We start from the raw sequence: 20,450 nt of genomic DNA on the forward strand, positions 1-20,450 counted from the left end.
CTCCGAGGACGGTCGATATCTTGACGCCTTCATCGAGACGTCGAAGGAGGACATTAATGAGGCGGAGTTGGAGTCGGAGGAGGAGGACGACGAGTAGTAGTCGTAATCGGAGTAGATGAACTATCTATGTTGAAGTAGCTATGTATCTTTTTTTTTTATTATGTATCTTTTTTATCTATGTATCCTTTTATTTTTAATCTATCTATGCTATCGTTTTTGCATATGAATGTGTATCGCGCGCTCTATTTTTAGCGCTTCTGCTGGAGCGGCGCGCGCGCTATATTTTACAGTGGCCGCTGGAGCCAGCGTATTGTGGTGCGTAAAAACTCACGATTCCGACGCTGTAAACAGTTTTTTAGTGTGGCGCGTGTTGCACGACTGTTGGAGATGCTCTAAATGTCGTCCATCGTAGCTAGGCCACATATGCGTGCATGCACTGGCAAAACAAGAGCGATGATGACATCATGAAGATCTTATACAAGTTTAAACTATGGAAAGAAAATAGCGCCCTATACAAGTTTAAACTACGTATGGTTTTATATTATTGGACGGAGGGAGTAGTATCTACTGCTTTTTTTGACGACAGGTAAACCGACCGCTGCGCTGTTCGATTAGCAGATCAGTTTGTTGAGTCGTGCGTGGTAGAGCGCAGAAAGCATGTTGTGCGTCTTTGCATGTGGCTGGTCCCATAGGCTATTGTGATTCTTTCTTTTTTCATACTATCGTGCTTTTGCTGGCTTGCTGCACTTAGCTGCATGGTGCTGCGGAGGGCTGAACTTGAACGGCGTTGCTACGAGCCAGCCAGCCAGCGACGGTGCTACAAGGTTGCCATGCTGCTATGTCGCGTCGATGGCCGGCGATGCTACAACAATGGAGCACCGGTGGGCTGGTCACGGTCCTCTGCTGCATGTATCAGTTGGCTGCTGCAACAGAGCGTCCCCCGGCCGCCGGAGCATCATAGGAAATCGACATTGCAATGGAGCTAGCATCGCTGGGCCATCAGAGCATCGTTGGTGCTGCAACGAAGCATCGTGACACTGCACTGGAGCGTCGCTGGACCATCGGAGCATCGTTGATGCTGCAGCGAAGCATCACGACACTGCAATGGAGCGTCGCCGGGCCACTAGAGCATCGCAGCACTGCAATGGAGCGTCTCTAGGCCAACGGAGCATCGTCAGTGCTGCAACAAAGCATCTCCGGGCAGTCGGAGTATCACGAGTGTTGCAATGAGGCATTATCGGGCCGCTGGAGCATCACCGACGCTGCAATGGAGCATTGCAGGGCCACCGGAGCATTGTCCGCGCTGCAATGGAACATCGTCGGTCCGCCGAAGCATCGTCGGCCCTTCAACGGAGCATCACCGGTGTTGCAATGGGGCATTGTCGGGCCGCGGCAGCGTCGTTGCTGGTGCTGCAATCCCGGAGCTTGCCAGTGCTGTAGCCATGGCCGGTCTGTGGCAAGCTCGCCGACGTTGTTGTGAGATGACCGACGACATGGCTGCTGCAACCTGAGCAGTGCGGGTGTTACATGCAAAATTTGGTGCTGCAAGTCGGCTAGCTGCGGTTCTCGCTGGAGCTATTCGTATCACCACGGAAGCGAGAACCTGCGTTGCTCACACCGGCGGCTCGAGATTGGAGTGGCTGCTGGGGAGACAAGCACGTATTGTGATGTTGTGGTACAGGGGCTCGCAAGTGGACATGGACATACTGTAACGGCTGATCGTTGGTCATGGCGGAGTTGCGTTGCTTCTTGTGCAAGAGTGGTGAACGTGAGGCAAGGGGAGGAAGACTCGCTGCTGCGTTTTGCTTTTGATCGAACGACCACTCATGCCTTGATCGAACGGCTCTCCAGGCGGCTTTATTCTGGACCAAATCAACCGACTGATTTGTAGCAGCCCCACGGTTGCCCCTTAAATTACACTATTAGCGTGTTATAACGTGTTATAGCGTGCTATTAACGAGACAGTTCTGGATACGCTATAGTGTGCTATTAGCGGAGCTATAACGCGTTACTTTTTTTCGGTGGTTTAAACTAGAATATATCTTCACTCGCAAACCATGAATCCAAACCATGAATCCAATTTACCGTCCATCTCCATTGTTGGCTTTTCCGCTGATGCACCCTGAAAACAAGACCTAGCACTGGTATATTTCGGCGACCTCTTTTTTTCAACTTCAAAGTTTCTTTTAGGAAAACCTCTGATCTATTCATCCATTGCAAAGGTAGCACAACGAACAGAGACCTCCTCGGCGGAGCCTTATGCGCCAGTAGACAGACAAAACCAGCGATCACATGGCTGTCTACGTGGGCCGGCCCGAAAACGAGCGGACGAGCTAGCGCACGACGCGTGCTTCCCCGTTTTCCTTGCTCGACTGTTTCGATCGCTAAAAAGAGCTCGATTGTTTCGTGGTTGACTGGTAGTGCTAGACCCGTTAATCATTGACCATTGACTTTAGATATATTTTTAAACTCAGAAAACAGAATTCAAAAATAAAAATGCTCACGGATTCTAAAAAGTTCACTGATTTTCAAAAAAAGTTCATAAAACTTTACAAAAGTCATGAATTTGATAAAAGTTCATCGAATTTGAAAAAAATATCATGAATTTGGAAAAAAAAAGTTCATCGGTTTTGGAAAAAGTTCACCAAATTTTGAAAAAAGTTCATTAAGTTTGAAAAAAGTACTTCATGAACTTTTTTCAAAATTTTGGAAAAAGTTCATTAAAAATGGTGACCATGCCAACACCCTGAGGTCTTCCCCGCCGTCATCCTAACCCGCGCTCGGCCACTGCGTCGCCTCTTCAGGCCATAGCATCGCGGCACGCGGTCCACTTCGCCGTCCACGCGCGTCGACTCCTTTGTGATATGTGCCGCATCGTCTTCCTAGGCGCGGGAACGCTAACATCCGCGCCGGTTTTCGTCATGCTGCCGGGTTCTTCCTCGCCTACTTCGAGCACCGCCGCTGCGCTCTTGACCTAGCCGCCGCCGCCGCCGCTCTTCTTCCCGGTCCACGGCGACTACCTCGACGCCGGCCATCCCGACTCGACATCGAGCATGACATTCCTCGCACGGCTACCTCGACCACGACTACAGCATCCTACGCTCTCGACTACCTCGATATCGCCACAAAGGGCTACCGCCTTGGTTGAGCAACCGTGTCAGTTTTCACTAGAGCCACAATTTCGCGATGCACCGACCGTTACGACTGGGGGGGGATGTCCAAAGGCTTACTTTTGTATTCTTCTCCAGTCTCGCCATCTGTGTTGCTACCGTTGTGACTGATAGGATATACTAGGAAGTATTCCAGGTTGTCTTGCACTCCAAGTCGATCATGTACTCCTATATATATGCATGCCCACGAGGCTCAAACAATAAATCAATGATTCCACCAATCCATTCCCTCTCTCCCTTCTAACACACCGAACTCGCTAGCACATTTATAAACGTTCTAAAAATTCTGAAGAAAAGACAAGTTCGACACTGAATAATACACAATGTACGTTAGGCTATAGATTTGGCTCATTGTCACATTGATGTTAAATCCCAGCTCTTCGCCACCGCCAGGTCCCCTTCTGATGTTAACTTCTATCCTCCTGTTTTTATTTATTTTATTTACAGTCTTGAAATTCTAGTATGAAATTGCATTGGTCGTTGATGCAATTTCGAATATGAATCACTTTGTCTTGTCATATTAGGGTATCTACAATGCCAGCCGCTAGTATAGCCGCTTACGGAAAAGAAAATAAAGATCATAAAATTAGAAAAATACTTAAGCGCCTTGCCTTCCAACGGCAGGCGCTAATTGTGTTCAATAAATAATGAACCCGGGCGCTTCGAGCGGGTAGAAAAGAGGCTAAGCACTCGATGCATCATGTTGCTTCGATGCCTAGCTAAACACCAGGATTTCCTAAACTAACCGCTAATTGGCCGGGAATCAGATCCTGGCGCTCGTCCTAAGCGTCCGCGTTGGACATGCCCTTAGTTACCTCATAGAATTAGAGCCAATTTGGGTCACACCAATTTGAACTGCTCGTTAATCAGAACCTCCCTGTTTGTGCTTATCCTGTAAATTGGCACTGTTTTGTTTGCTTCCAATACTCTCAACTGCAAATAATGTAATGGTTAGTTTGGTTCCATTTCCAACTATTTAACTTCATGCACGAACTGAAAAACATGTAACGGAATTCTGCACAATTGTTTTGTTCTTTCAGTTTGTATGTAGTAGTACTACTACTACTACGTTCAGTCATTCAGGAAGGATAGTTTTAGAGGAGTTTGAAACACGGATTGTTCAATGAACTTCTGTTGATGTGTTTTTCTTTTTTGAGAGAGACTTCTCTTGATGTGTTGAGTGTATTCATAGTACTACTACATTCAGTGGGGATATTGCAGTATCGTGACTTGCGGAGGCGCTGATTGTCTGTCCTCTGTAATTTTATTTGTGTCTTCGGTTGCGAGCATGACAAAGTGGTCAGTGCTGTGGACTGTATCCTGTCCCTGGTTGGTGATAAGAATCCGGAGCACTACTTTGTCGCCACCCAGGATTCTGGTCTCCGGGCAAAGCTACGAGAGGTATGAAGATTTTTGCCATCTTATCTTCTAAACTTTTTGTGCAGCAACGTGTTCATGCATGTTTTACTATGCTGTAGGTTCCTTGTGTTCCTGTGATATACGGTCTGAAGAACTCCCTGTTTGTTGAGCAACCCTCCGTGCAGCAACGTAAGTTTGCTCAGTTGGATGAGGAGAAGCGTATTCATATGGAAAATCAGAATTTAAGAAGCTATTGAAGGCGTCATCGGAAGGAAAGACATCTGTCGATGGAAACGCACATCAAGTGGCAGAGAAATGCAAGTTTAAAAGGAACAGAGCAAAGGTTATATTTACATAAACTGTTCTTCACGATATTCGTCATATGCACGTTTAGTGGGCATCACTAACATTTGGAGTTATGAGAAGCCGATGTGTGTCCTTCTGCAGGGCCCAAACCCACTCTCTTGCAAGAAAAAGAAACCGAAGCCCCAACCGTCAGCTGCTCAAAATCAGGTACTTAATCATCGCTAGATAGCATCTACATCTGTAAGCTGTATGTAATAGCTGAAACATGCAGATTATACGTGCTTAATTCAATGTTTCAACAGCAAGCTTGGAGTTGCATGGCTTATGTTGAGGTGTAGAACTCAGAGTAGGATGTATAAGAGATAATGCAACAACTTAAATCTTAGATAGGCTACTGAAGCCCCATTGCACATTTTTTGTTGTGCTGTAGCTCCTGATTTCAGTTGCACTGGGATGTGCATGACCCTACACCGGAAGCACATGTATCTGACAAGCATGAGCACTAATGAGTACATGTTCCCTTCAGGGTCCTAAGGCTGATGGTGAGGCGAAGAGGAAGAGGGTTAGGAAGCGCAAGAGAAGCGACAAAGACAGCACTCAAGCGGAGACAGCGAGCTGACACACCTGTGTAGAAGTTGCAAACAGTGGTGTGGTTACAGCTCTGACTGCAATCTGAATCCGTTGCACCCCAAGTTTGCGACTGGTTAATTTGGTTCCATGCAACCCAAGTACAGGATAAAACTTCTTCGCCAACTCTGAAATCACATATGGGATTTTGGATCAAATTGGTTTTGTTTTATCACTTTGATTGTATGAATTTCTGGTACTAGTACTGCTGCTAAATTCAGTCAGGATAGTTGTACTCTATTGTGGCTTGATTAGCTCAAGGAACTGACGATTGCTTGTTCTGTGGACTTCTGTTGGTGTGTTCAGCTGCGAGCATGAAAAAGTGGTCAGTGCAGTGGATTGTATTCTGTCGCTGGTAGGTGATAAGAATCCGGAACACTACTTTGTTGCCACCCAGGATTCTAATCTCCGGGCTAAGCTACGGGAGGTATGAAGATCCGCTGCACTTATCTAGCATTGTAATTTTACCATTTTATATTCTGAATTTTGTTTTGGTGAAAGAATCTGCTCAGGATCAATAATACAGCCTACAGATACCATAGTATCTACTTAAAAACTAGCAAAATGTATTATGACATGTTAAAAACTGCTTCTGCTGCAATGTGCTCATGTCTGTTTTCCTTGGTTGTAGGTTCCTTGTGTTCCTGTGATATACGGTCTGAAGAACTCCCTGTTTATTGAGCAACCCTCAGTGCAGCAACGCAAGTTTGCTCAGTTGGATGAGGAGAAGCGTATACATATGGAAAAAATCAGAATTTAAGAAGCTACTAAAAGCGTCATCAGAAGGAAAGATGTCTATCGATGGAAATATACCCGGAGTAGTTGCAGAGAAAAGCAAGTTTAAAAGGAACAGAGCAAAGGTTATATTTACAGAAACTGTTTTTCAGGATATTTGTCACATGCACGTTTAGTTGGCATCACTAATATTTGGAGTTATGAGATCCTCATGTGTGTCCATCTGCAGGGCCCAAACCCACTCTCTTGCAAGAAAAAGAAACCGAAGCCCCAACCGTCAGCTGCTCAAAATCAGGTAATTAATCATCGCTAGACAGATTTACATCTGTAAGCTGTATGTAATACTTGAAACACGCAGATTATACATGCCTAATTCAATGTTTCAACAGCAAGCTTGGAGTTGCATGGCTTATATTGAGGTGTAGAACTGAGAGTAGGATGTATATAATGGTATATAATAGATAATACAACTACTTCAATCTAAGATAGGCTACTGAAGCCGATTGCACTTTTTTTTTTGGCTGTAACTCCTAATTTCAGTTAGACTGGGATGTGCATGACTATTCACTGGAAGCACATGTATCTGAAAAGCACGAGCACTGATGAGTACATATTTCCTTCGGTGTCCGAAGGATGATGGCGAGGCAAAGAGGAAGAGGGTTAGGAAGCGCAAGAGAAGCGGCAAAGACAGCAGTCAAGCTGAGACAGCGAGCTGACACACCTGCATAGAAGTTGCAAACAGCGGTGTGGTTGCAGCTCTGCTCTGGCTTCAATCCGAATCCGGTGCACCATACATAACTGTCAGTCAACTTGATAGATCATGCATCGTCCCTGGAGGACTGCTGCTGTAACAGTGGTTTGGACATGTAAAATTTGTCCTGGTTCGTAATTTTTGTGAGTTTATTCAAAGCTTTAACCTTGTATTACGAAGAAACCAACGATCCGAGATCGGTTTCAACTTGTAGTCTTTTCCTTGCGTCATAGATGGCATGGCAAATTTTACAAGTCGTCATGTATAGGTGCACTGAGCCAACATGATCACAATTTCAAGGCTTTTCCAACAGTTTAGAAAAAATGTATACTCAAAATACTGTTAAAAGATCATTTCATAACAGAAAATAATACAGCTCCTTAAATTTAACTTAGACGAGTCGTACATATCATCGATGATCCAAAATGCGGTCGCAGGCAAATACATTAATCGTTGTTTACACTGGTACAAGCACATAAACTGTTGAAAAAAGAAATGTCAAAATCTTCAACTGGTACTGTGAGAACAGCCACGGTTATAAATGATAGTAATGCTCCATATATGTAATATACGCGTATTTGACCCTCTTCAAGCAAATGGTGTTGGTGGTTGTGCCAGTGGTTCCACTTTGCCACCGGCGCGACTCACCAAAGACAAAAGGCCAAATAAATAAGTGACATGAATAAGAATGCTGCCAATGGCCGTGCCCAGACTATCTTTAAACTAGAATATATCTTCACTCGCAAACCATGAATCCAAACCATGAATCCAATTTACCGTCCATCTCCATTGTTGGCTTTTCCTCTGATGCACCCTGAAAACAAGACCTATCATTGGTATATTTCGGCGATCTCTTTTTTTCAACTTCAAAGTTTTTTTGGAAAAACCTCTGATCTATTCATCCATTGCAAAGGTAGCATAAAGAACAGAGACCTCCTCGCCCGAGCCTTATGCGCCAGTAGACAAACCAGCGATCACATGGCTGTCTACGTGGGCCGGCCCGAGAACGAGCGGACGAGCTCGCGCACGACGCGTGCTTCCCCGTTTTCCTTGCTCGACCGTTTCGATCGCTAAAGAAAGCTCGATCGCTTCGTGGTTGACTGGTAGTGCTAGACCCGTTAATCATTGACCATTGACTTTAGATATATTTTTAAACTCAGAAAATAGAATTCAAAAATAAAAATGCTCACGGGTTATAAAAAGCTCACTGGTTTTCAAAAAAAGTTCATCAAACTTTACAAAAGTCATGAATTTGATAAAAGTTCACCGATTTTGAAAAAAATATCATGAATTTGGGAAAAAAAAGTTCATCGGTTTTGGAAAAAGTTCACCAAATTTTAAAAAAAAGTTCAACTTTTTTCAAACTTGATGAACTTTTTTCAAAATTTGGAAAAAGTTCATTAAAATTGGTGACCGTGCCGACACCCTGAGGTCTTCCCCGCCGTCATCCTAACCCGCGCTTGGCCACTGCGTCACCTCTTCAGGCCATGGCGTCACGGCACGCGATCCACTTCGCCGTCCACGCGCGTCGAGTCCTTTGTGGTATGCGCCGCACCGTCTTCCTAGGCGCGGGAAAGCCACCATCCGTGCCGGTCTTCGTCATGCTGTCGGGTTCTTCCTTGCCTACTTCAAGCACCGCCGCTGTGCTCTTGACCTAGCCGCCGCCGCCGCTCTTCTTCCCGGTCCACGGCGACTACCTCGACACCGGCCACCCCGACTCGACATCGACCACGACATTCCTCGCACGGCTACCTCGACCACGACTACACCATCCTACGCTCTCGACTACCTCGACATCGCCACAAAGGGGTACCGCCTTGCTTGAGCAACCGTGTCGGTTTTCACTCAAGCCACAACTTCGCGATGCACCGACCGTTACGACTGGGGGGGGGGGGGGGGGATGTCCATAGGCTAACTTTCGTATTCTTCTCCAGTCTCGCCATCTGCGTTGCTACCGTTGTGACTGATAGGATATACTAGGAAATTTCAGGTTGTCTTGCACTCCAAGTCGATCATGTACTCCTATATATATGCATGCCCACGAGGCTCAAACAATAAATCAATGATTCCACCAATCCATTCCCTCTCTCCCTTCTAAGACACCGAACTCGCTAGCACATTTATAAACGTTCTAAAAATTCTGAAGAAAAGACAAGTTCGACACTGAATAATACACAATGTACGTTGGGCTATAGATTTGGCTCATTGTCACATTGATGTTAAATTTGTTATTTTTTATCTCAAGAAATAATTCAAGTTTTCATACGAAATTTTATGACATCAGATATTGATGACGTGTCAATATGTTAGATTTCTTTCAGATTTTCTAAATATATTTTAAAATAGGGGATCCGGTGCACTAGTTTTTTTTTTGAGACATACCGGGCACTAGTTACACCACAAGAGTGGGTGCACTGGTACATTCCCGTAGAGCAGTTACACGAAAATGGCCTATTTGTTTTTTTTAGGGGAAAATGGCCTATTTGTTTTGTTCTTAAATTTTGAGCATGATGATCACGGACCGCAGTACACAGCCCAGCCCGGGAACAGAGTCCGCCCGGCCCACACCGGCCCAGCACGCACCCACGCGGTGGATACGAAACCCCAAAGCCCTCGCGCCTCCTCCACCTCCACTCGACGCGCAGCCGCCACCTCCGGCCGCCGCCGACGATTAGGGTGAAGAGGCGGTCGAGGCACCGCAAGGTGGTAAAGTTCTACTCCACCTGCTTCGGTTTCCGCGAGCCCTACAAGGTGCTCGTCGACGGCACCTTCGTGCACCACCTCCTCGTCCACCAACTGCTCCCCGCCGACGACGCACTCCGCGAGCTCCTCTCCGCCGCCCGGCCGCCCCCGCTCTTCACCTCCAAGTGCGTCCAGGTCGAGCTCCGCCGCCTCGGCAAGTCCTACTCCCAGGCCTTCGACGCCGCCCGGCTCCTCGCCACCGCCAGTTCCCATTCTATCCTCCTATTTTTTATTTTTTTTATTTACAGTCTTGAAATTCTAGTATGAAATTGCATTGGTCGTTGATGCAATTTCGAATATGAATCACTTTGTCTTGTCATATTAGGGCATCTACAATGCCAACCGCTAGTATAGGCGCTTACGGAAAAGAAAATAAAGATCATAAAATTAGAAAAATACTTAAGCGCCTTGCCTTCCAACGGCAGGCGCTAATTGTGTTTAATAAATAATGAACCCGGGCGCTTCGAGCGGGTAGAAAAGAGGCTAAGCGCTCGATGCATCATGTTGCTTCGATGCCTAGCTAAACACCAGGATTTCCTAAACTAACCGCTAATTGGCCGGGAATCAGATCCTGGCGCTCGTCCTAAGCGTCCGCGTTTGACATGCCCTTAGTTACCTCATAGAATTAGAGCCAATTTGAGTCACACCAATTTGAACTGCTCGTTAATCAGAACCTCCCTGTTTGTGCTTATCCTGTAAATTGGCACTGCTTTGTTTGCTTCAATACTCTCAACTGCAAATAATGTAATGGTTAGTTTGGTTCCATTTCCAACTATTTAACTTCATGCACGAACTGAAAAACATGTAACGGAATTCTGCACAATTGTTTTGTTCTTTCAGTTTGTATGTAGTAGTACTACTACTACTACGTTCAGTCATTCAGGAAGGATAGTTTTAGAGGAGTTTGAAACACGGATTGTTCAATGAACTTCTGTTGATGTGTTTTTCTTTTTTGAGAGAGACTTCTCTTGATGTGTTGAGTGTATTCATAGTACTACTACATTCAGTGGGGATATTGCAGTATCGTGACTTGCGGAGGCGCTGATTGTCTGTCCTCTGTAATTTTATTTGTGTCTTCGGTTGCGAGCATGACAAAGTGGTCAGTGCTGTGGACTGTATCCTGTCCCTGGTTGGTGATAAGAATCCGGAGCACTACTTTGTCGCCACCCAGGATTCTGGTCTCCGGGCAAAGCTACGAGAGGTATGAAGATTTTTGCCATCTTATCTTCTAAACTTTTTGTGCAGCAACGTGTTCATGCATGTTTTACTATGCTGTAGGTTCCTTGTGTTCCTGTGATATACGGTCTGAAGAACTCCCTGTTTGTTGAGCAACCCTCCGTGCAGCAACGTAAGTTTGCTCAGTTGGATGAGGAGAAGCGTATTCATATGGAAAATCAGAATTTAAGAAGCTATTGAAGGCGTCATCGGAAGGAAAGACATCTGTCGATGGAAACGCACATCAAGTGGCAGAGAAATGCAAGTTTAAAAGGAACAGAGCAAAGGTTATATTTACATAAACTGTTCTTCAGGATATTCGTCATATGCACGTTTAGTGGGCATCACTAACATTTGGAGTTATGAGAAGCCGATGTGTGTCCTTCTGCAGGGCCCAAACCCACTCTCTTGCAAGAAAAAGAAACCGAAGCCCCAACCGTCAGCTGCTCAAAATCAGGTACTTAATCATCGCTAGATAGCATCTACATCTGTAAGCTGTATGTAATAGCTGAAACATGCAGATTATACGTGCTTAATTCAATGTTTCAACAGCAAGCTTGGAGTTGCATGGCTTATGTTGAGGTGTAGAACTCAGAGTAGGATGTATAAGAGATAATGCAACAACTTAAATCTTAGATAGGCTACTGAAGCCCCATTGCACATTTTTTGTTGTGCTGTAGCTCCTGATTTCAGTTGCACTGGGATGTGCATGACCCTACACCGGAAGCACATGTATCTGACAAGCATGAGCACTAATGAGTACATGTTCCCTTCAGGGTCCTAAGGCTGATGGTGAGGCGAAGAGGAAGAGGGTTAGGAAGCGCAAGAGAAGCGACAAAGACAGCACTCAAGCGGAGACAGCGAGCTGACACACCTGTGTAGAAGTTGCAAACAGTGGTGTGGTTACAGCTCTGACTTCAATCTGAATCCGTTGCACCCCAAGTTTGCGACTGGTTAATTTGGTTCCATGCAACCCAAGTACAGGATAAAACTTCTTCGCCAACTCTGAAATCACATATGGGATTTTGGATCAAATTGGTTTTGTTTTATCACTTTGATTGTATGAATTTCTGGTACTAGTACTGCTGCTAAATTCAGTCAGGATAGTTGTACTCTATTGTGGCTTGATTAGCTCAAGGAACTGACGATTGCTTGTTCTGTGGACTTCTGTTGGTGTGTTCAGCTGCGAGCATGAAAAAGTGGTCAGTGCAGTGGATTGTATTCTGTCGCTGGTAGGTGATAAGAATCCGGAACACTACTTTGTTGCCACCCAGGATTCTAATCTCCGGGCTAAGCTACGGGAGGTATGAAGATCCGCTGCACTTATCTAGCATTGTAATTTTACCATTTTATATTCTGAATTTTGTTTTGGTGAAAGAATCTGCTCAGGATCAATAATACAGCCTACAGATACCATAGTATCTACTTAAAAACTAGCAAAATGTATTATGACATGTTAAAAACTGCTTCTGCTGCAATGTGCTCATGTCTGTTTTCCTTGGTTGTAGGTTCCTTGTGTTCCTGTGATATACGGTCTGAAGAACTCCCTGTTTATTGAGCAACCCTCAGTGCAGCAACGCAAGTTTGCTCAGTTGGATGAGGAGAAGCGTATACATATGGAAAAAATCAGAATTTAAGAAGCTACTAAAAGCGTCATCAGAAGGAAAGATGTCTATCGATGGAAATATACCCGGAGTAGTTGCAGAGAAAAGCAAGTTTAAAAGGAACAGAGCAAAGGTTATATTTACAGAAACTGTTTTTCAGGATATTTGTCACATGCACGTTTAGTTGGCATCACTAATATTTGGAGTTATGAGATCCTCATGTGTGTCCATCTGCAGGGCCCAAACCCACTCTCTTGCAAGAAAAAGAAACCGAAGCCCCAACCGTCAGCTGCTCAAAATCAGGTAATTAATCATCGCTAGACAGATTTACATCTGTAAGCTGTATGTAATACTTGAAACACGCAGATTATACATGCCTAATTCAATGTTTCAACAGCAAGCTTGGAGTTGCATGGCTTATATTGAGGTGTAGAACTGAGAGTAGGATGTATATAATGGTATATAATAGATAATACAACTACTTCAATCTAAGATAGGCTACTGAAGCCGATTGCACTTTTTTTTTGGCTGTAACTCCTAATTTCAGTTAGACTGGGATGTGCATGACTATTCACTGGAAGCACATGTATCTGAAAAGCACGAGCACTGATGAGTACATATTTCCTTCGGTGTCCGAAGGATGATGGCGAGGCAAAGAGGAAGAGGGTTAGGAAGCGCAAGAGAAGCGGCAAAGACAGCAGTCAAGCTGAGACAGCGAGCTGACACACCTGCATAGAAGTTGCAAACAGCGGTGTGGTTGCAGCTCTGCTCTGGCTTCAATCCGAATCCGGTGCACCATACATAACTGTCAGTCAACTTGATAGATCATGCATCGTCCCTGGAGGACTGCTGCTGTAACAGTGGTTTGGACATGTAAAATTTGTCCTGGTTCGTAATTTTTGTGAGTTTATTCAAAGCTTTAACCTTGTATTACGAAGAAACCAACGATCCGAGATCGGTTTCAACTTGTAGTCTTTTCCTTGCGTCATAGATGGCATGGCAAATTTTACAAGTCGTCATGTATAGGTGCACTGAGCCAACATGATCACAATTTCAAGGCTTTTCCAACAGTTTAGAAAAAATGTATACTCAAAATACTGTTAAAAGATCATTTCATAACAGAAAATAATACAGCTCCTTAAATTTAACTTAGACGAGTCGTACATATCATCGATGATCCAAAATGCGGTCGCAGGCAAATACATTAATCGTTGTTTACACTGGTACAAGCACATAAACTGTTGAAAAAAGAAATGTCAAAATCTTCAACTGGTACTGTGAGAACAGCCACGGTTATAAATGATAGTAATGCTCCATATATGTAATATACGCGTATTTGACCCTCTTCAAGCAAATGGTGTTGGTGGTTGTGCCAGTGGTTCCACTTTGCCACCGGCGCGACTCACCAAAGACAAAAGGCCAAATAAATAAGTGACATGAATAAGAATGCTGCCAATGGCCGTGCCCAGACTATCTTTAAACTAGAATATATCTTCACTCGCAAACCATGAATCCAAACCATGAATCCAATTTACCGTCCATCTCCATTGTTGGCTTTTCCTCTGATGCACCCTGAAAACAAGACCTATCATTGGTATATTTCGGCGATCTCTTTTTTTCAACTTCAAAGTTTTTTTGGAAAAACCTCTGATCTATTCATCCATTGCAAAGGTAGCATAAAGAACAGAGACCTCCTCGCCCGAGCCTTATGCGCCAGTAGACAAACCAGCGATCACATGGCTGTCTACGTGGGCCGGCCCGAGAACGAGCGGACGAGCTCGCGCACGACGCGTGCTTCCCCGTTTTCCTTGCTCGACCGTTTCGATCGCTAAAGAAAGCTCGATCGCTTCGTGGTTGACTGGTAGTGCTAGACCCGTTAATCATTGACCATTGACTTTAGATATATTTTTAAACTCAGAAAATAGAATTCAAAAATAAAAATGCTCACGGGTTATAAAAAGCTCACTGGTTTTCAAAAAAAGTTCATCAAACTTTACAAAAGTCATGAATTTGATAAAAGTTCACCGATTTTGAAAAAAATATCATGAATTTGGGAAAAAAAGTTCATCGGTTTTGGAAAAAGTTCACCAAATTTTAAAAAAAAGTTCAACTTTTTTCAAACTTGATGAACTTTTTTCAAAATTTGGAAAAAGTTCATTAAAATTGGTGACCGTGCCGACACCCTGAGGTCTTCCCCGCCGTCATCCTAACCCGCGCTTGGCCACTGCGTCACCTCTTCAGGCCATGGCGTCGCGGCACGCGATCCACTTCGCCGTCCACGCGCGTCGAGTCCTTTGTGGTATGCGCCGCACCGTCTTCCTAGGCGCGGGAAAGCCACCATCCGTGCCGGTCTTCGTCATGCTGTCGGGTTCTTCCTTGCCTACTTCAAGCACCGCCGCTGTGCTCTTGACCTAGCCGCCGCCGCCGCTCTTCTTCCCGGTCCACGGCGACTACCTCGACACCGGCCACCCCGACTCGACATCGACCACGACATTCCTCGCACGGCTACCTCGACCACGACTACACCATCCTACGCTCTCGACTACCTCGACATCGCCACAAAGGGGTACCGCCTTGCTTGAGCAACCGTGTCGGTTTTCACTCAAGCCACAACTTCGCGATGCACCGACCGTTACGACTGGGGGGGGGGGGGATGTCCATAGGCTAACTTTCGTATTCTTCTCCAGTCTCGCCATCTGCGTTGCTACCGTTGTGACTGATAGGATATACTAGGAAATTTCAGGTTGTCTTGCACTCCAAGTCGATCATGTACTCCTATATATATGCATGCCCACGAGGCTCAAACAATAAATCAATGATTCCACCAATCCATTCCCTCTCTCCCTTCTAAGACACCGAACTCGCTAGCACATTTATAAACGTTCTAAAAATTCTGAAGAAAAGACAAGTTCGACACTGAATAATACACAATGTACGTTGGGCTATAGATTTGGCTCATTGTCACATTGATGTTAAATTTGTTATTTTTTATCTCAAGAAATAATTCAAGTTTTCATACGAAATTTTATGACATCAGATATTGATGACGTGTCAATATGTTAGATTTCTTTCAGATTTTCTAAATATATTTTAAAATAGGGGATCCGGTGCACTAGTTTTTTTTTTGAGACATACCGGGCACTAGTTACACCACAAGAGTGGGTGCACTGGTACATTCCCGTAGAGCAGTTACACGAAAATGGCCTATTTGTTTTTTTTAGGGGAAAATGGCCTATTTGTTTTGTTCTTAAATTTTGAGCATGATGATCACGGACCGCAGTACACAGCCCAGCCCGGAACAGAGTCCGCCCGGCCCACACCGGCCCAGCACGCACCCACGCGGTGGATACGAAACCCCAAAGCCCTCGCGCCTCCTCCACCTCCACTCGACGCGCAGCCGCCACCTCCGGCCGCCGCCGACGATTAGGGTGAAGAGGCGGTCGAGGCACCGCAAGGTGGTAAAGTTCTACTCCACCTGCTTCGGTTTCCGCGAGCCCTACAAGGTGCTCGTCGACGGCACCTTCGTGCACCACCTCCTCGTCCACCAACTGCTCCCCGCCGACGACGCACTCCGCGAGCTCCTCTCCGCCGCCCGGCCGCCCCCGCTCTTCACCTCCAAGTGCGTCCAGGTCGAGCTCCGCCGCCTCGGCAAGTCCTACTCCCAGGCCTTCGACGCCGCCCGGCTCCTCGCCACCGCCAGTTCCCATTCTATCCTCCTATTTTTTATTTTTTTTATTTACAGTCTTGAAATTCTAGTATGAAATTGCATTGGTCGTTGATGCAATTTCGAATATGAATCACTTTGTCTTGTCATATTAGGGCATCTACAATGCCAACCGCTAGTATAGGCGCTTACGGAAAAGAAAATAAAGATCATAAAATTAGAAAAATACTTAAGCGCCTTGCCTTCCAACGGCAGGCGCTAATTGTGTTTAATAAATAATGAACCCGGGCGCTTCGAGCGGGTAGAAAAGAGGCTAAGCGCTCGATGCATCATGTTGCTTCGATGCCTAGCTAAACACCAGGATTTCCTAAACTAACCGCTAATTGGCCGGGAATCAGATCCTGGCGCTCGTCCTAAGCGTCCGCGTTTGACATGCCCTTAGTTACCTCATAGAATTAGAGCCAATTTGAGTCACACCAATTTGAACTGCTCGTTAATCAGAACCTCCCTGTTTGTGCTTATCCTGTAAATTGGCACTGCTTTGTTTGCTTCAATACTCTCAACTGCAAATAATGTAATGGTTAGTTTGGTTCCATTTCCAACTATTTAACTTCATGCACGAACTGAAAAACATGTAACGGAATTCTGCACAATTGTTTTGTTCTTTCAGTTTGTATGTAGTAGTACTACTACTACTACGTTCAGTCATTCAGGAAGGATAGTTTTAGAGGAGTTTGAAACACGGATTGTTCAATGAACTTCTGTTGATGTGTTTTTCTTTTTTGAGAGAGACTTCTCTTGATGTGTTGAGTGTATTCATAGTACTACTACATTCAGTGGGGATATTGCAGTATCGTGACTTGCGGAGGCGCTGATTGTCTGTCCTCTGTAATTTTATTTGTGTCTTCGGTTGCGAGCATGACAAAGTGGTCAGTGCTGTGGACTGTATCCTGTCCCTGGTTGGTGATAAGAATCCGGAGCACTACTTTGTCGCCACCCAGGATTCTGGTCTCCGGGCAAAGCTACGAGAGGTATGAAGATTTTTGCCATCTTATCTTCTAAACTTTTTGTGCAGCAACGTGTTCATGCATGTTTTACTATGCTGTAGGTTCCTTGTGTTCCTGTGATATACGGTCTGAAGAACTCCCTGTTTGTTGAGCAACCCTCCGTGCAGCAACGTAAGTTTGCTCAGTTGGATGAGGAGAAGCGTATTCATATGGAAAATCAGAATTTAAGAAGCTATTGAAGGCGTCATCGGAAGGAAAGACATCTGTCGATGGAAACGCACATCAAGTGGCAGAGAAATGCAAGTTTAAAAGGAACAGAGCAAAGGTTATATTTACATAAACTGTTCTTCAGGATATTCGTCATATGCACGTTTAGTGGGCATCACTAACATTTGGAGTTATGAGAAGCCGATGTGTGTCCTTCTGCAGGGCCCAAACCCACTCTCTTGCAAGAAAAAGAAACCGAAGCCCCAACCGTCAGCTGCTCAAAATCAGGTACTTAATCATCGCTAGATAGCATCTACATCTGTAAGCTGTATGTAATAGCTGAAACATGCAGATTATACGTGCTTAATTCAATGTTTCAACAGCAAGCTTGGAGTTGCATGGCTTATGTTGAGGTGTAGAACTCAGAGTAGGATGTATAAGAGATAATGCAACAACTTAAATCTTAGATAGGCTACTGAAGCCCCATTGCACATTTTTTGTTGTGCTGTAGCTCCTGATTTCAGTTGCACTGGGATGTGCATGACCCTACACCGGAAGCACATGTATCTGACAAGCATGAGCACTAATGAGTACATGTTCCCTTCAGGGTCCTAAGGCTGATGGTGAGGCGAAGAGGAAGAGGGTTAGGAAGCGCAAGAGAAGCGACAAAGACAGCACTCAAGCGGAGACAGCGAGCTGACACACCTGTGTAGAAGTTGCAAACAGTGGTGTGGTTACAGCTCTGACTTCAATCTGAATCCGTTGCACCCCAAGTTTGCGACTGGTTAATTTGGTTCCATGCAACCCAAGTACAGGATAAAACTTCTTCGCCAACTCTGAAATCACATATGGGATTTTGGATCAAATTGGTTTTGTTTTATCACTTTGATTGTATGAATTTCTGGTACTAGTACTGCTGCTAAATTCAGTCAGGATAGTTGTACTCTATTGTGGCTTGATTAGCTCAAGGAACTGACGATTGCTTGTTCTGTGGACTTCTGTTGGTGTGTTCAGCTGCGAGCATGAAAAAGTGGTCAGTGCAGTGGATTGTATTCTGTCGCTGGTAGGTGATAAGAATCCGGAACACTACTTTGTTGCCACCCAGGATTCTAATCTCCGGGCTAAGCTACGGGAGGTATGAAGATCCGCTGCACTTATCTAGCATTGTAATTTTACCATTTTATATTCTGAATTTTGTTTTGGTGAAAGAATCTGCTCAGGATCAATAATACAGCCTACAGATACCATAGTATCTACTTAAAAACTAGCAAAATGTATTATGACATGTTAAAAACTGCTTCTGCTGCAATGTGCTCATGTCTGTTTTCCTTGGTTGTAGGTTCCTTGTGTTCCTGTGATATACGGTCTGAAGAACTCCCTGTTTATTGAGCAACCCTCAGTGCAGCAACGCAAGTTTGCTCAGTTGGATGAGGAGAAGCGTATACATATGGAAAAAATCAGAATTTAAGAAGCTACTAAAAGCGTCATCAGAAGGAAAGATGTCTATCGATGGAAATATACCCGGAGTAGTTGCAGAGAAAAGCAAGTTTAAAAGGAACAGAGCAAAGGTTATATTTACAGAAACTGTTTTTCAGGATATTTGTCACATGCACGTTTAGTTGGCATCACTAATATTTGGAGTTATGAGATCCTCATGTGTGTCCATCTGCAGGGCCCAAACCCACTCTCTTGCAAGAAAAAGAAACCGAAGCCCCAACCGTCAGCTGCTCAAAATCAGGTAATTAATCATCGCTAGACAGATTTACATCTGTAAGCTGTATGTAATACTTGAAACACGCAGATTATACATGCCTAATTCAATGTTTCAACAGCAAGCTTGGAGTTGCATGGCTTATATTGAGGTGTAGAACTGAGAGTAGGATGTATATAATGGTATATAATAGATAATACAACTACTTCAATCTAAGATAGGCTACTGAAGCCGATTGCACTTTTTTTTTGGCTGTAACTCCTAATTTCAGTTAGACTGGGATGTGCATGACTATTCACTGGAAGCACATGTATCTGAAAAGCACGAGCACTGATGAGTACATATTTCCTTCGGTGTCCGAAGGATGATGGCGAGGCAAAGAGGAAGAGGGTTAGGAAGCGCAAGAGAAGCGGCAAAGACAGCAGTCAAGCTGAGACAGCGAGCTGACACACCTGCATAGAAGTTGCAAACAGCGGTGTGGTTGCAGCTCTGCTCTGGCTTCAATCCGAATCCGGTGCACCATACATAACTGTCAGTCAACTTGATAGATCATGCATCGTCCCTGGAGGACTGCTGCTGTAACAGTGGTTTGGACATGTAAAATTTGTCCTGGTTCGTAATTTTTGTGAGTTTATTCAAAGCTTTAACCTTGTATTACGAAGAAACCAACGATCCGAGATCGGTTTCAACTTGTAGTCTTTTCCTTGCGTCATAGATGGCATGGCAAATTTTACAAGTCGTCATGTATAGGTGCACTGAGCCAACATGATCACAATTTCAAGGCTTTTCCAACAGTTTAGAAAAAATGTATACTCAAAATACTGTTAAAAGATCATTTCATAACAGAAAATAATACAGCTCCTTAAATTTAACTTAGACGAGTCGTACATATCATCGATGATCCAAAATGCGGTCGCAGGCAAATACATTAATCGTTGTTTACACTGGTACAAGCACATAAACTGTTGAAAAAAGAAATGTCAAAATCTTCAACTAGTACTGTGAGAACAGCCACGGTTATAAATGATAGTAATGCTCCATATATGTAATATACGCGTATTTGACCCTCTTCAAGCAAATGGTGTTGGTGGTTGTGCCAGTGGTTCCACTTTGCCACCGGCGCGACTCACCAAAGACAAAAGGCCAAATAAATAAGTGACATGAATAAGAATGCTGCCAATGGCCGTGCCCAGACTATCTTTAAACTAGAATATATCTTCACTCGCAAACCATGAATCCAAACCATGAATCCAATTTACCGTCCATCTCCATTGTTGGCTTTTCCTCTGATGCACCCTGAAAACAAGACCTATCATTGGTATATTTCGGCGATCTCTTTTTTTCAACTTCAA

At 44.6% G+C, this 20,450-nt stretch overlaps 2 pseudogenes; both read left to right on the top strand.

The window, feature by feature from the left end:
- The first annotated feature begins 9,465 nt into the window (after nt 1–9,465).
- Nucleotides 9,466–11,883, top strand: LOC109776160 (uncharacterized; annotated as a pseudogene).
- Nucleotides 11,884–15,426: 3,543 nt separating this feature from the next.
- Nucleotides 15,427–18,196, top strand: LOC141026332 (uncharacterized; annotated as a pseudogene).
- The last annotated feature ends 2,254 nt before the right edge of the window (nt 18,197–20,450 follow it).

Source organism: Aegilops tauschii, chromosome 6 (assembly GCF_002575655.3).
Source record: "Aegilops tauschii subsp. strangulata cultivar AL8/78 chromosome 6, Aet v6.0, whole genome shotgun sequence".
In the NCBI taxonomy this organism is placed as follows: domain Eukaryota; kingdom Viridiplantae; phylum Streptophyta; class Magnoliopsida; order Poales; family Poaceae; genus Aegilops; species Aegilops tauschii.